The 16,952-nt window shown below is 47.0% G+C and overlaps 2 pseudogenes; one reads left to right on the plus strand and one right to left on the minus strand.

Annotated features, from left to right (window-relative positions):
* Positions 1–792: 792 nt before the first annotated feature.
* On the minus strand, positions 793–9,578 carry LOC149369605 (uncharacterized; annotated as a pseudogene).
* Positions 3,756–4,615, plus strand: LOC149369606 (uncharacterized; annotated as a pseudogene).
* Positions 9,579–16,952: the final 7,374 nt, after the last annotated feature.

Consider the following 16,952-nt stretch of genomic DNA (forward strand, 5'->3'; position numbering starts at 1 on the left):
ATTTTATCTTCGCTCTTCGATCTAATGCTTATTTTGCAGAACTCCTCGTTTATACATGCGCTCGCTGTTACGACTTATATTTCGGTGCAATTACTCAGCAATACATGACCAGTGACACGTGCTGCTGCGCAGTACACTGAAACGAAGGACCGCGTCATTGAGATTTTTCCCTGGTCGTTACACATGTAGAAAAATGTAAAGGTTCTTGAGCGACAGGTTCATTAAAACATTTGTTCTCTACTTGCTCATTTCATGGCCTTTACGTCTTTCATATCAGCGGCATGCACTGCATTGCTGGATTAGGACTGATATAGTTCTAGACTTCGTGTGATATTATCTGTACTTATTAAATACGCAAAAGCATGGAAGTATCGATATCAGTTATGTCTGCCACGATTTTTTAGACACGCGAATACATTCTTTTATTTAAAAAATACGTATTTCACTTGTCTAGACAGTGCGTAGCGTTAAATAATACACAATGACATTGTCAACGGCAATGCAGTTATTACCCTTGCGCTTGATCCCTCCACAAATTATATGAGGATACCGCGCTCCAACATGAGCCCCCCCCCCCCCCCCCCCCCCCCCTCGCACCCGGAACAAAATCTCTGGCTACGCCACTGCTTTTACGTGTTTGGTACATAATAATTTTTGAGACATTTCTTGTCTGTTGGATGAAAAAAATATGAAATAATAGTTTGAGTGCCTCGACTGTGACTGAGGCAACTAGCATCACAGTGCATGCTCTTGCCATTCCTCTATCAGTTGTACAGAAGTCTGTAATTGGCTTCATTGTAGCTTCATAGCACTTATGCCGTTTGAACTCTGCACATAGCTCTGTTTTTCACGAAACGAAATGTGGTTGGGTTCCTGAGTAGAGCTGTGCACGGGCCGCAATTCGGATCCCGCGCCCCGCACGGATCGGCACTGAAGGACCCTGAGCCCACCCGGGTCTGGCCCTGGTGTTGAGTGAACATCCGGCCCCGGCCCGACCTGCAAAGTTACGACGGCACAAAAAGAGACAATTTCAGAAAAAAAATGAGTTTATTTCAGTGACACTTAAATTTTGGCCCCGCCGCGGTGGCTCAGTGGTTACGGCGCTCGGCTGCTGACCCGAAGGACGCGGGTTCGATCCCAGCCGCGGCGGCCGAATTTCGATGAAGGCGAAATTCTAGAGGCCCGTATGCTGTGCGATGTCAGTGCACGTTAAAGAACCCCAGGTGGTCGAAATTTCCGGAGCCCTTCACTACGACGTCCCTCATAGCCTGAGTTGCTTCAGAGCGTTAAACCCCAATAAACCAAATTTAAATTATGACCTCGCATTCCAGATGACATTTTGTGAATATACGCCATGCAGAACGCATATAGGTATAGAATTATCACTATAAGTTAATATGCAAGAACAAGTCGTTTATTGATGATGACTTGATGGAGGCAAGAGCAGTGCTCCTTCATTACGATGTAGCGCCGAAGGGTAGTGAGAGGCGTGGTGTCGTAAGCCGTGGATGGCGTGCCACGACCGGAAGACTTTTTGACTTGTCAGATGATAAGCCAGTAAATAAGCAACAGCACTGCGCTCTCCTGCGAATGCCGATGTGGCCGCAACATCCCTGCTTCTCCTATTTACGGGAAGGCACGGTGCTGCGTTCACTTTGCTGACAAGCGATTACGGCGAAACACAGCAACCAAGCCTGCGCCGGAACAGTATGAGCCGTAGTTGAGGCACCAGTGACATTCTTTTAACACCATTCATCTGGTGAACTTTCATGTGGTGTTAGTGAACTTTAGATGTGATATTTCCTGTGTATTTTATTTTCTCTGGAGTGTAACTTTGTACGAGCTGCATTGTTTTGTTATTCACTTTGTATGTGCTTGTACTAGTGACTGTGAAATCCTCTGTATTGTCTTATTGCTGTAAAAACTTTGTTTTGTTTGTGAACCTATGGCTCCGACCCTTTCTCTGGCTTGCGACCAGCGAAAGCTGGGCACCAAAGGGCCAAAAACCTCTTGCCACTTGGTCGCTGGTCTTTGCTGAGCTTGCCAGGCTGAGTCGAGGGCATCTCCTTTGAGTCCGAGACCGCTTCCCCCCCCCCCCCCCCCCCCCGCGCTCTAAGGGTGTCTGGGAACTTCACGCTTAAAAGTGCAGGAAGTTGGGTGACATCTGGAGGATTTCTGTTCGAGAATTGCCGGAAGCCCTTCTCCACTTCGGCAGCATCGATGTGCTCCTCCCACAATAGACGATCGCCTGAACATTCCCTTCACAATTCAAGAACTGAAAGCAGCGGTTTCTGCTTTGATGGAACGATGGAGCGCATGGTGTTAACCCGCCTAGAATGGTTCCTGGAAAAACGAGGACTATATCCTTCCACAATGACGGGGTCCGCAAAGGCTGGCCCGCCATCGACTGTGTAATATCTTCTGTCGACGGTAGAAGTAGCCGAAGTCGACAAAGCTCGAGAAGTCGCTAAAGAAACAAAAATGCACTGCACTGGGTGAATACTGTAGCTAGGTGAAGCGTGAGTCATAACTTCTCTGAAGCCGCATTGCACTCGGTTAACCTCGTAACAAGGCCTAGCGCGAGTTTCGATGTCTGGCGCCGACTTCAACAAGGAGAGGGAACGGGGCCGCGGGACGGGAGGCCCATGCTCTGCCAGGAAGCAGTGGAGTGGCCCTGAAAAGGGCCGTTTGGAGGAGCACTTGAGCGCCAACGTGAACCCACACCCTGCGTGGCGGCGAGCAGTAGGCCCAACAGTGGTTCGTCTTGTGCCCTTTTGCTCCACACCGACGACACCGGTGCACGACGTACACCTCTCCTATTCTTGCCGCAGAAGCCGAAACGATCGCTGGTCCGTAGATGTTGACGAGAGCCGCGACGATAATCTTGGACATCTGATCGATGCCCCGATCTCTCGCTAGTGGTGGCGGTCCGCGGCGAACTATGACAGCCTCGGCTTCCGAGAAGCATCCAGGAAACGATGCTGCAATAAAAGTTTACGTCACAAGCGCCGCAATTTGGTGAGTCCTCAATGCAGGAGAAAGCTTGCGACAGTTTAGTTCAGCCCTTACCTCGGGGTTGAGAATGCGCACGCCCGGCTCTCAGACGGCGGTTCGACTGGCGACGCCGGTGGTCCTCAAAGCGCGCCCCATGTGGGTACTCGCAGTGTCGCGGCAAAACCTTCAATACGAGCCCCGACACTTGCCACGTGCTCCTGCAGCAGAAGAACGAGGTCCTGTAATGCACGAGGAGAGTGGGTAAGCGGTACAGCACTTCATAAAACGAAATATGAGGTGAATATGAGTGGGCACGGGAACAGTGACATCGGCATACCTCCAATGCTTCGCTTCTTTACCGTGCAGGCCGTGCTGGCGCTCGCCATATCAACTTCGCCGACTGCAGGCACTGACTCGACGTTTTCCCCTGGTACGGTGGTTGCAAGATCTGGCTTCGTTTCACCAACAACTTCAGCTTTCCAACCGGCCAGGCCTTCCTGCTCATGGAATCCCTCGTCCACACCCGTCCAGCGTCATCGACGATGGCATCACCACCCACACCGGATTTAAAGCGACAACACGCTGGCTTTCCCTTCAGTGGGCACGGGAACAGTGACATCGGCATACCTCCAATGCTTCGCTTCTTTACCGTGCAGGTTTGTACGCACTATTCTTTGCACGCTAGAAAATGCGACGATCGCTGTTTACTTCTGTTCCCGTGCCCGCGGGTGTGCTTTGATGTTGCTTGTAAATGATTTTCAATGATTTCTCTGCTTTTGCGCTCTGGCGACATCGAATCTAACCCGGGTCCTATGACTCGCTCCCTTGACATAGACAACCTGCCAGACAATCCGTCTGAACAAATGAAAGTTATGTTTAAGCTGCTTAAGGATGTATATTCTCGTACGTTGCAAAGCTCTAAAGATCAGGCCGAATTAGCAGCTGATATTAAAGACATTAGGAGTAGTCAGAAGAACATTGAATCAAAGTTAGCTGGCATGCACAAAAGGCTTGATGAACTCAAGGAAAAGGGAAAGAAAATCGACGACATGGATCAGGAGCTCTTATGTTTAAAGAAATCTGTAGAAGACCAGCGTACTCGAAATGATTTGCTGCAGTCTCGCCTTGATGAAGCCGAAGATAGATCGCGAAGTGAAAATCTAATATTTAGGGATATACCAGATGAGGAAGAGACTTGGGCAGACACTGAATCTAAACTCCTGGAAGCCTTGGCTAAGATTGTCGAAGTATGCCCCTCGAGTTCAATTCAACGTGCACATCGCCTGGGCGTTTTTTCAGATGAGAAGTGTCGACCAGTCATAGCTAAATTTTCTGACACTAAAATGAAAGACAAGATATTAACCCTTCGTAACCAATTTAAAACGGATAACATCACAATCAGTGAAGATTTCTCACCGGCTACGCGCCAGGCTCGGAAAAACTTTTTGAATTCGGAAATATTGACGCTGGCCCTCGCTCTTTTAAGATACGCTATAACAAGGTGCATATCAATAAAAAATGCTTCATGTATAACCCTACCAAGGACACTGTTGAAGAAATCGTGGCACGTGGCGAATCGTATAGATTGGATTCTGTGGCTGGATCTTCCGCTTCACCGTAGGGAATCGCGAGGGGCAGTGGACAGTTGCCATCGTCGATATCTGTTCTTTATACTAACTTCAGGAGCCTACTTAACAAGCATACTTCTTTATCTTCTGCCATAGACACATGCTCAGCTGACATTATAGCGCTAACCGAAACCTGGCTCCCAACGCATGTATCAGATTCCGAAATCTTCCAAAACGCTCATCGCTACTCGGTATATCGTTGCGATAGAATAGCCAAACGTGGCGGCGGTGCTTTACTTGCTATTTCTAAAGACATCCCATCTTCATGTATCCAAGTCTTCAGCGAATTAGAACTAATATTTGCGTCAATAGTGATAGGTCATCTTAAACTGATTATTGGCGTCCGTTACCGTTCTCCTTCTTATTCGTCTACATTCACTAACGAACTTCACGATGCTATCAATCTTGTTCGCGCACGATTTCCTTCATCACCACTTTTTCTACTTGGAGACTTTAATTTTCCAACTATTTCATGGACTGCTCAGCCGCCTTCTTCATCTTCCCCTTCGTATCAAGCTAAAGAATTCTTAGAACTATGCACCATGTTTTCGCTAACTCAGTTAGTAACAAAAGCCACAAGGACAGTAAATAACGCTTCGAACACTCTTGATCTAATTCTAGCAACTAATCCAGAGTTAGCTACTGATATAACATATCTTCCAGGCATCAGTGATCACGTTCTGCTCAATTTTTGCATTAATATACCACGTCCAAAACAGAGCAAAATAAAAAAAATCATTCTAGATTACAAACGCGCCAACTTTGCCGCTATTAACAATGAACTGGGCAGATTTGTTGATCACTTTATTGCTAACTCTGACTACAACTCTGTCGAAGAAAACTGGATATCATTCAAAACGAAGGTTCACGAACTAACTGATAAGTATATCTCTAAGCGCATCGTCACCTCTAATCCACAAGCACCTTGGCACAACTCTCACATCAAACGATTATCTAACAAAAAGAAACGTTTATACCGCCACGCGAAGCTTTCATCATCTAACGCACGATGGGCGAAGTACAAGTCTGCTTCCGACGCTTACGTCAACGCGATTAAACGAACAAAGAATACCTTTTTGTCTGCCACATTACCAACTATTTTGAAAACGAGTGTTAAGAAATTCTGGCGCGTTATACACCCTGAGAATGACCCATTAATTAGACTCCAAGATGCCTCCGGTAACCTTATCCTCAGTGATCATTGTGCTTCCGTGCTGAATAACACATTCGTTGAAAGCTTTTCCTCCATTTCAAGCGTTAATCTGCCTCACATACAGCACCACAGGTTCCCGACAATGCCACCTATAACTATCGATCCACCTGGCATAGCCAAATTAATTGAATCTTTGAAAAATGATTCTTCACCTGGTTCTGATGCGATTAGCGCTAAATCTATAAAAAATACTTGTGCTTATAGTTCAGTTATACTAACCAAACTTTTTCAACAGTCACTCGACACAGCAAGCCTTCCTAACGACTAGAAAATTGGGAAGGTGGTTCCACTTCACAAGTCCGGTGGTAAGCACTCCCCTCAAAACTTTCGTCCCATTTCGCTCACTAGCACATGCTGCAAATTACTAGAACATATCATTTTCAAGCATGTCGTTACCTTTCTCGATGAGAGTTCATTTTTCACACCTGCGCAACATGGTTTTCGTCATACTCGTGTGAAACTCAATTACTTGCCTTTACTGATAAGCTATACCGCATACTTGACAACTCATCTTGTGCTGACTGCATTTTCTTGGATTTTTCCAAAGCCTTTGATAAAGTATGTCATAAATTGCTGCTACATAAATTGAGCCATCTTAATCTCAATCCTAACGTCTTCGACCGGATTAAATCTTTCCTTCTTAACCGTTGGCAATTTGTGCATGCTAATAACACTAATTCACCGATTGCTAACGTGCTATCTGGTGTTCCACAGGGATCGGTCCTTGGACCACTCCTATTAATCTATATTAATGACCTTCCTTCTGTCATATCTTCCAACATTCACCTTTTTGCTGACGATTGTGTAATATTTCGGGAAATAAATAACGTTAACGATACTGACACTCTCCAGTCAGACTGGTGCACTACATGGAATATGGAATTAAACATTAATAAATGTAAAGCTTTGCGTGTTTCCCGTGCACCTAACGCTCTTCCTTCATATTATCTTAACGGCACTCCTCTTGATTGGGCAAAAACATACAAGTACCTAGGTATTCATATCACTCAAAATTTAACATGGTCTATTCATATTGACTACGTTATCAATAACGCTAACCGCATGTTAGGGTACTTACGTCGCAATTTCTCAGCCGCTCCCTCATCTCTTAAGCTTACGAGGGGGTACCCAAAAGAAACCGGACTTATTTTTGTTTGAACTTATTTGTTCACATTTTAAGCACAGACCTTCAATCCCCTTCAAAATATTCCCCACTTGCAATGATACGCTTGTCAAATCTTTCATTCCATTTTTCAAAACATTGTTTAAATTCATCTTTTCTGATGCTTGACAGTGCCTCCGTCGTTTTTTTCTTCACCTCAGCAAGTAGTAGTAGTAGTAGTAGTAGGAGAAGACGTTTATTCGACCAAAATTTACAGGCCGAGCATGTCGACCGCCTGGGCGACCAGAAGTCGCTGCTCTTCCTCCCCTTCAGCGCCAAGCCAGTCGAGCCAGGTGGTGATGGATAAAGAAGGTGGGGGGTAGGAACCCGACTGCTGAGCAGCCGGGCAATAGAAGAGGCAATGGGCAAGGTCCGCATAGATACAGGGGCAGTTGGGACAGGAAGGGTCCGATCGATAGCGATAGAGAAAGAGGCGAGACGGGGTGATGACTGCATTCATTTGAACGTGCCGAAGAAGGCGAGCCTCCGGCACTGTGAGTGATGGATGAGGGGGAGGGTAAAGGCGTTTGTCGAGGCGGAGCTCGAGGTAGACCTCTTTTATGGTGCGGCGAAGGGTGAGTCTCCCACCGTCCTCCGAGGGCTTGGGCCAGGGGATCAACGGTGCCCGGAAAAGTGTGTCACGGGCGAGCTGATGAGCCAGCTCATTGCCGTCAATCCCTGAATGCCCAGGGACCCAGCGGAGGAAAACGATGGAAGGCTGCAACATCAGCGAAACGCTTTCCATTCACCTATTTTTTCATTCTAGGAAACAAAGAAAGTAGCATGGGCAATGTCGGGAGAGTATGAGGGTTGAGGAATAAGGGTCTTGCCATTTTTAGTCCAAAATTGTCGTAGAGACAGGGTTGTGTGAGCAGGGGCATTGCCATGATGAAAAAACCAGTCACGCGACCGCCACAAATCTGGCCGCTTCCACCGCACACTGTTGCCCAATCTTTTCAAAACATCTAAGTAGAAAGCCTGGCTAACTGTCTGACCCTGCGGAACAAATTCTCAATGGACGACTCCTCTCACGTCGAAAAAACAAATCAGCATTGTTTTGAGGTTTGGTTTCACCTAACGAGCTTTCTTGAGGCGAGGTGAATTTGAAGTTTTCCATTGGCACGATTGTTGCTTTGATTCAGGATTCGATTCAGGAACACGAGTTGCCCCCATAGCATCGTCCTTGTACGTCTTTCTTAATATTTCAAGAGTTTCCATTCAACTTTTTCCGAGAAAAAATCAGAATTTCACCGGCGCACGCTGTTCACGAAAATCAGCCATTGCAAAAACGACATTCACACAAAACAGTCGTCACTCTAAAACTCTGCCTAAACTAGTCTGACCTCCTTCAACGACGGCACTCGGCTTACTGACTCTGGAATGTTCGTTCTATGCGCTCCTAGTGGCAAAACGCGGTACCACAGAAGCTTTGCCGACCAAAACATTTAGCCCGGTTTCTTTTGGGTACCCCCTCGTATACTCTATAAAACACTTATACGTCCTAAACTAGAATAAGCAGCATCAATATGGGGCCCTACACATGATAACCTTGTATATTCCTTGGAACTAGTCCAAAATAATTCCGTTCGCTTCATTCTTTCAAATTACAACCGTACGGCAAGCATCACAGCCATGAAATCTAACGTGTCACTCCCACCGTTACAATCTCGCCGTAAAATTGGTCGCCTAACACTATTTCACAAGCTATATCATCACGTTACGCTTCACGACTATTTCATATCACCCCCAGAATACATTTCACGTCGCATCGATCACCGCCACAAGGTTGGCATCCCAACATGCCACACCAAATCTTCTTTTCAGTTATATCTTCCTCGCACATCTGTGGAATGGAACCGCCTTCCCCCGATATTGCAGCCATTGCAGATAACAAAACCTTTCACGACGCAATAGCTAACATTGTTTATTCTGAAAGAAGTTGATCATGTGTTATATGTGTTTCCACTGTGTTATGTACATTGATTTTATGTTTTTTACGCTTTGTGAATGTTGTTTGTTTTAATCTGGAGAAAATTTATTTTGTACTACCTGTTTTCACTGTATTATATTCATTGTTCTTTATCCTAATTAACCCACTCCCCTCTGTAATGCCTTTGGCACTGAGGGTGCAATAAATAAATAAATAAATATGCGTATTTTGCTCAAAATGCCTACCGTTATGCGGCTCGTGATTTCGCGCGGGTCACATCCTCTGTCGAGGTCGTTGTGGCCAACACACAGAACGACAAAATCGGCGCGCCGAAAGCGCGTCTGTTCAATCATTTTAGCTAGGCTGACAACGTCGTGGCCACCAAAGCTGAACGTGCATGTTCTCACTAACGGCGAAAGCCGCAAGCGAGAAGTGCATAGAAATTTCTGCTGGCTCTCACCGACGAGCGCACCACGCGCGAACGCCATAGCTTAACACGCCTCGAAATTCGCGCGCCTTGACTCACTAACCGAATTACCGCGTACCACGCAGGCGTGGCGCGGCGGGCGCATCTACTGATTCCCCAGCTGCTCTAAATATAGAGACAGGCCGAGGGAAGCGCGCGGACGCCACGTCCAGTTGAGAACGAGGGCGAAGACAAAAAACGTCACGGACATGGAGGGAGTTTTTTCCTTTCTCCACGGTGACGGAGGAGCGCTTTCCATCGACCAATCGTTTCCAGCCTACCTACCCCCAAACGCTCCTGTTTAATCAGCGCCGCTACCACGCGAGTGGCGGAGCCGGAGCGCTTCACTCCCCCCCCCCCCCCCCAAACTTTAGCGCTTGCTCTTGAACATGAGCTCAACGCCGGAATCTGCCTCCGCGGCCTTCGTCCCACGCTGCTCGGAGCTACGCTCGACGCGGTGTCTTGCGGAGACAGAATAGCTTAGCTCTTATTCGGTGTTCTCTTAATTTCCGCGTGATCTCCACTGCCTCACATCCCTTTGAGAATGACATCATGTGCAGTGATTGCACAAACGTGGATTTTGATCCAGCTCTTGCTGTTGTGCCGGACGTCACACGTCGGAGAACGTGAGTATACGCTCGACACTCTTGCTTCTTCACTTCGGTGGAAGATGTATACACACCTCCAAAGAAGTCGCGCCAAGTAATCGGAGAAAAATAAATAAAAAATATGTTTCTTCGTTCTATAATGAATAAGACGGAAGGAAACTCCCGTCCGGGGCATCTGATTCCGACTAGTCAACGAAAAACAACACCCAAGTAGCCGGTAAAAATTGCGCGTTTTTTTGTTTGTTTATTGCATATAATACACTGCCACGTAGTTTCTGGTATTTTTAATTTAGCGAACTTATTATTTTGCCTCCGGGATAATTCTGCACGCGATAGTTACATACATTTAAAATTATGCTGTAAAATTCGTACGCAAGAAATCCATCTGTTCGCTTTTTCTTTTCCTACTTGCTTCCGAATGCATGGATTCAGTCCTGTTTTTCTGTATCTGAAACTTTTGTTGAAACAGGCAAAACTTCATAATAATGAGGTAATCATCGCACCAGTTGTTGTAATTTCAGGAACTGTTTTATAGCTCTTGAGATGAAACCGAGTAACGTCTATTTATGCCCATAAATTTATTGTCCTCAATGGCCATGAAATATTTAAGTTTTTTTCAACGCTGCCTTTTAAAAAGTCCAACTAGCATCTCGTAAAGCACATTGTAATTTTTGTGAGTAAAGTGGTACATTTTTAACCGGATCGATCGATATTTGCGAGCAGCACCGCTGATTTTGCTCGCGTCTCATTTTCCTTTCCCAATCCGCCCTGTGACGCAGCAAAACAGACAACACTTGTCCGCGTGCACGGCCGCTGCGAGGATCCCAACGCGAAGCACCTGCTTCGCGCCGAGGCGTGCTGAACAGCCAGGCGCCGGCCGCAACCGTTTGAACACATTTAGCATCAGTGTGACCGGAGGTGCGGTCCTTCAGATCGTGTGAAATAGGGAACAACTAAGGCAGTGCTGCGAACCCTAGGGATTTTTCCCTAGATCTAGAGAACCTGGACGTCATATAGGGGAAAAGGGATTTTTTGTGTAATATAGGGAAATATCATTTGCTCGGAGAGTTTTTTTTCTCTCTCAAATTATGAAGAGTACAAGTTTTTCGTTTGTTTTTGCTCTACAACTGACGGAGGCCCGCACAAACACCGCCGTACGCTCGAGTAAAGCCTGTTTCGCATGGAAGTGAAAACGCTTTGTTGGTGCGGCGCACAAGCTGTTTAGAGCCATCGCGGCGGCTCCAGCAGTCAGAGTGGCGATGTTCCAACAAGCCACAAATTTTTCGCCGCGCTGCGCTGCTCAATTTTCAGTCGCTCGCATGCATGTAAACCAGCCCTTACACGGACGTAGTCGGACGTGTATGGTCCCTGACTTGGCCAGTGCCATCCGCTGCTGTGATCTGGCGTGCCACCGCCTTTCCTCAACACGCGTGCCCCTTCCTCACGCTGTATTCGGAGCTCGCTGCACGACGTGAAATTCCTGTTTAGTAAGTATATCTGCATGTTTATTTTGATAACTAAGAAAGAACAGGGGCGCCATTTTTTTTTTATAAAGAAGCGCCGTGTTGGAAATCTTAGCTAGTCTCACTAGCGGAACAATTCCCAGTTCACCCGCCACTGTGGCTCAGCGGATACGGCGCTCGGCTGCTGAAGCGAAAGACGCGGGTTCGATCCCGGCCTCGCCGGTCGAATTTCGATGGAGACGAAATTCTAGAGGCCCGTGAACTGTGCGATGTCAGTGCACGCTAAAGAACCCCGAAATTTCCGGAGCCCTTCACTAGTTCATCCCTCATAGCCTGAGTCGCTTTGGGACGTTAGACCCTGCAAAATCATAAACCATAATTCCCAGTTCCACCACGACGAACAGAGTGAGTTGAGGTCACATGAGGCATACAAAAGCTGTAACAATCCCTGCTTCATTGTTTTAATTGCTCAAAGTGTTACGTCAGCCACCCTCTGAGCAATCGCAGGAAATGAGCAATCAGCTTTTATATCGAGTTTCTGTACACTACTCGAGCGACCTCGAGGCATTTTGTACGTGTATATATCCTTCGGCTGAAGTCTAAACCGACACAACAGGGAAAAAAATTGAGTTAATTCCACATGCCGATGCTTGTTTACTAATACCTTGCGTACAGTGAATAAAAAACATACACGATATAGAGCGTTTAATTTGTAATTTCCACAGAGGGCTACGGTTTATCTAGCAGCGCCATTTAGAAGTTCATCTCAGATCCTTCATTTCAAATTTACAGCTAATTTGCTTACCAAGGTGTGTTAATAGGGTAGCTGCATGATAAAACTTGCTACTGAACTACGGATAAATATACATTTTTTTTTCATAATTGAACACTATTTTTTGTACCTAGGGAAATCTAGGGAACCTTCGGTTGAAATTTGGGGGAGAAGCGGCTCTGGATGTTGGAAGCACTGAACTAAGATATTCCTGAGTCGGCAGCAAACAAGAATGTGCTGGAAAAAAAAGCGAAAGAAACGCGAACAGCGGAAAGCGTGGCTGTCCGCACAATCAGCGCAGCCTAGCGCCGCCCCGATAGTAAGAGGATCCGTGTTCAACTGCGATATGCCTTGGCTGTCGCAAGGCGAATCGGCGCTTTCAGTCGGCGCCACCGTAGCGCTACAATCTGGTTCCGGCCGGCCCTATCGCACCGGTTGGGTTTTACCGAGCAACGTTGTTACCGAGTGCCAGGCGTGACTGGTGGATGGCAACATTTCCTTGTCATTACGCCAAGCAAGTGAAATACGGCACGCTTTCCTGCTGTCACGATGACTGCGTGCAGAAGAGAACTGAAGCGTGAATGTCTTGGAGGCCATATGAAATTTATTTTTCTAAGAAAGATATGGAAAAGAATTCAAGCGAAAGCGCAAGCTGTTACAAAATTTGAGCTTATCAGTAAGCAGCATTGCTCGACAAAATCATACTTTGCATTAATAATATTATGTAAAGCCTCCTTCGGAAAGAATGCTCCTTGGCATGGAGGCCAACAGTTCTGAGGTTACAGCTTGCTGTGAAACCCGTCCCTCTAGGCGTGAATAGCACACCCAGGGGAGTCCTTGCTCATTTTATGGAGCTGCAGTCGTGACAAGCGTCATTTTATAAATCCCCAGACATTTTCAACTGGATTTATGTCTGGTCCTTTTGCTGTCCACAAAAGTTTTCGGATGGCAAGGTTTTCTCGCAAGGCTTCCACGTAACGTGTAGTACAAATTGGAGAAAGGTCATACTGATAAGAAAACAGCCCATTCTGAAATGGTCCGTCCAAAAGATCAGGCAGGGCAACCTGCTCGATTACGTCACAGTATTCTGCTGCAGTGAACCGTTCATATATTCGTATAAGGGGACCCACCGCAACGCATCGGCTGTAATGGCTCCCCACACATTCACGGAGCAGCGCCCGCTGAGGCTTGTTCGCTCGTATCAGTTGGAATCAAAGCTGCGTAAAGCTGCTGTACCTAATCCCCTTTCTTGTACACTTAAGCTAAGTGGGCACCTGACACTAAAACAGGGGCCGTGTTGTGACTGTACCATGGTTTTTTTTGTTCGTTCACTTAGAATGCACCTTGAACCGTTAATTAATAGCATGCAACAGCCAAAAAGTAGCCAAGCTAGCCTAGAACTCTTCTTTAAAACTCTGATTGATATATCATGTCCATTACAAACTCGGTGGTCGCACCCTTATGAAGCATTTATCGACGGGTTACACTCGTTAAATCTGAACAGCAGCACTAACCGCAGCAATAACGAAACGAATTCGGGACCACACCTTTATAAAGAGCATCGCAATTCTGGAACGCTAGGGTGAAAAGGCTTAGCACTGATCGTCTTGACGCCACACTTTTAATCTATCGTGGCCCTTCGTTGTGCCCGCATCTCAGAACATCGTCTGGCCCCAATGCTCCACACTGCAATCCTTATGCGATTGTCCGAAATTAGACGGGCGGTTTTGTGGTGATATGAAAGTAAAGGCTATCTTTGGGCTGTCCTGCCTTGAAGGCACGCTTCGTGGAGGCGCTGTCGAACCACTGGAACGTCAACTTTTGGCCCGAGCTTGTTTTTGATCTGCTCGGCTATTAAAAAAGGGTTGTCTATACGGCGGCTGCAATAATCAGTAGGCCTTTTTCCGCGATCGCGGAGCTTGGCTGCGAAACGTGAGGAAGGTCCGAGAGTCTACTTTCAGTTTTGTAGGCTTTCGAAACTCCGTTCACTGTCGAAAGCGCTCTTCGGGTATTCTCCACAATTTCATGGCGGTACAAAGCGATCACTCCAATCCTGTCGGTGTCCAACGCTCGCGGCGTGATTTCCTTTTCAAGCTGAAAATACTCAAGCCATGCTCAAGCCGGTAGCTTAACAGCTACGCCGTAGAATATAGCACGCCCATGTGCAGCACCACTTAAAGTGATCATTTTTATTTCTTGAAGCTTTTTTTTCCATGCAGACCTAAGAAGTAGCGACGATCAGGCTCGCTCCTAACGCTTCAGTTCACTTCTGCACATAGTCACCGTGACAGCATAAAGCGCGCCGTAGTTCACTTTCTTGCCATAAAGACTAGGAAAGGCTGCCATCCACCGGTCATGCCTGGCACTCGGGAAAACACACGCGGTGCGATAGCGCCGGCCGGAGCAAGATTGTAGCGCAACGGCGGCGCCAACTGAAATCGCCCGTTCGCCTTGCGACAGCCAAGGCAGATGGACACGTATCCTCTTAGTAGTGGGCCGGCGCTAGGAGGCTGCGCTGATTGTGCGGAAGGCCACGCTTTCCGCCGTTGGTATTTCTTTTACCGCGATAGTACGTCTCAGTGGAAGTCTCTGTAGAAACTTGGCTAATCGGGGTTCCTTAACATGCAGTGGCAACGCGCAGACCACGGACACCTTTGGGGTTTCTCTTCCCATTACCAGGAAATCGGGAGAAGCGCTTCTAGTTCCATTGCCTGACACCACACGCCGCATGGCTTTGAACGTCCAAAAATAGCTCATTGCCATCATCCGTGACGTAAGAAAGACAGAGAATGAGCGCGTGGCTGCAGAAGAGAACGTGCCGTTCATTTTCCTTCGCGATTAGCGTTGCGTCTTCAGCATATGCCCGATGCTTAATGTTTTTCAAATCACGCTATAGTACTCTTTAATTCTTCGTTTTAGTTTTCCTGTTTCGCCGAGGTAGACGTGGTTGCAGTCTCTCAGGAGCTCTCAAAAGTCATTCATACTCAGCATGCCGTAGGAAGTAATTCCAAGGTTCCGAAATGTTCAAAGGCTCTGGAATGGTGTCTGTTCGAAGTTCGAAAGGGCCACTGGAGATTCGCTCATGAGCCGCACCTATGCAACAGGGCTTCCACATCTCCTCTCGGGAACATCCTTCGCCAAATCCCATAGTTTAAACATGGACTCACAGTCGGCAGCAAAAGTTTACGGGATGCTGGTGTCCGGAGAAAGAATTATATCGGTGCAGTCATGCCAGCGCCTGAATTTCCTGCAGGTATGCGTGCTCTTTCAACTGGTGCCAATACCAAGGACGTGAGGTGGCGCTGCAGTAGATATCTTCCCATGCGCATGCACCGCGTAAACGTTTGGTGCCAACTGTACGTACGCACTTCCAGTGGGTGCTTTCAGATCAAATGAACGTGATGGCAGTCAGCAGTTGAATACATTGGAGTCGAACGCGGCCCCCGCGGAGAGGCGTGGCGCATACCTGCAGTTCTCCTCTGCTTTGTCTTGAGAGTCGAATACGACATCTATTGTGCTAGTGGAACTCACCGTGGAACTCACCGGAATGATTATCATCGACGAGCGGGCTTGCGGTGGTGAGAATTGCTGTGAACGCACTTTATACTCTCGAGTATGCCCTCAGTCAGCCGCTGTCGGCTCTACTAGTTACCAAGCAGGAGGCGAAATGGGGTTGGGTTAGGTAATGGTAGTAATTAAGTGCTTGTAGATGTACGGCGGCAGCGGGGGAAGTGAGGCGTTAATGGGCGCTTGCGGGAAGGAAAGAGAGAAGGAAAGGAGGGAAGGAAGAAAGAAAGAAAGAAAGAAAGGAAGGAAAAAAGGAGGAAAGAAACAAAGGAAGAAAGAGAAAGAAAAAGGAAAGAAAGAAAAAACAAATAATGAATGAAGGGGAAAGAAAGGAAGAAAGAAAGAAAGAAAGAAAGGAAGAAAGAAAGAACGAAAGAAAGAAAGAATAAAAAGAAAGGAAGAAAGAAAGAAAGAAGGAAAGAAAGAAAGAAGGAAAGAAAGAAAGAAAGAAAGAAAGAAAGAAAGAAAGAAAGATCCCGTATTCCCGTATTTAGACCTTTTGACTGCTGCAAATTTCGCATTCCTTAAGGGGACGTAGGGCTCCTTACTTAATATCGCCAAATATGCATTTACCGCAGCTTATTTTTCTGATGTGTAACCAGAATTCACAAAGCTGATTCTGTATGCGTTTTCTTACATATAAGAGTGGATGGCGACAGCCAGAGCGCCTGCTGTCACCTTCACTACTGACGAAAAAAAAAACGCTGACCAATCAAGGTCCCCAAAAACATGCATCTAAGGCGCCTAACTATCTCGAACCTGAATATCGAACCTGAGCGTACACCCCACATTCGGGAGATGCTGAGCTCGGCACCCATTAAGTGCCCCCGGATATCCATCGTTTTTCTGATGTGTACAAGATTTCCCCCGGGCTGGTGCTGGGCTCTTCTCGGGTGAAGTGTTGGGTAAAGGGCCTTGGACCAAGCCGTTGGTCTGACGGGCCAGCGATTCGTTCCGCCGTCAAACAACTTACATCCGTCTCGTCCAAAAATATCGTGACAAATGTTCCTGAGTCCCTGCTTGCTGAATGTAGTCTGCCAAAGATCAAGCGCACCGATGCGGGTCAGGCAGAAAGAAAGAAAACAGCGTGCATCCCACATGTGCACTATGCTTCGCACAATATGAAGAAAACAGTGAGCAAAGGAGGCA

This window comes from Amblyomma mixtum, chromosome 1 (genome assembly GCF_055824585.1).
Source record: "Amblyomma mixtum isolate Tamu chromosome 1, ASM5582458v1, whole genome shotgun sequence".
In the NCBI taxonomy this organism is placed as follows: domain Eukaryota; kingdom Metazoa; phylum Arthropoda; class Arachnida; order Ixodida; family Ixodidae; genus Amblyomma; species Amblyomma mixtum.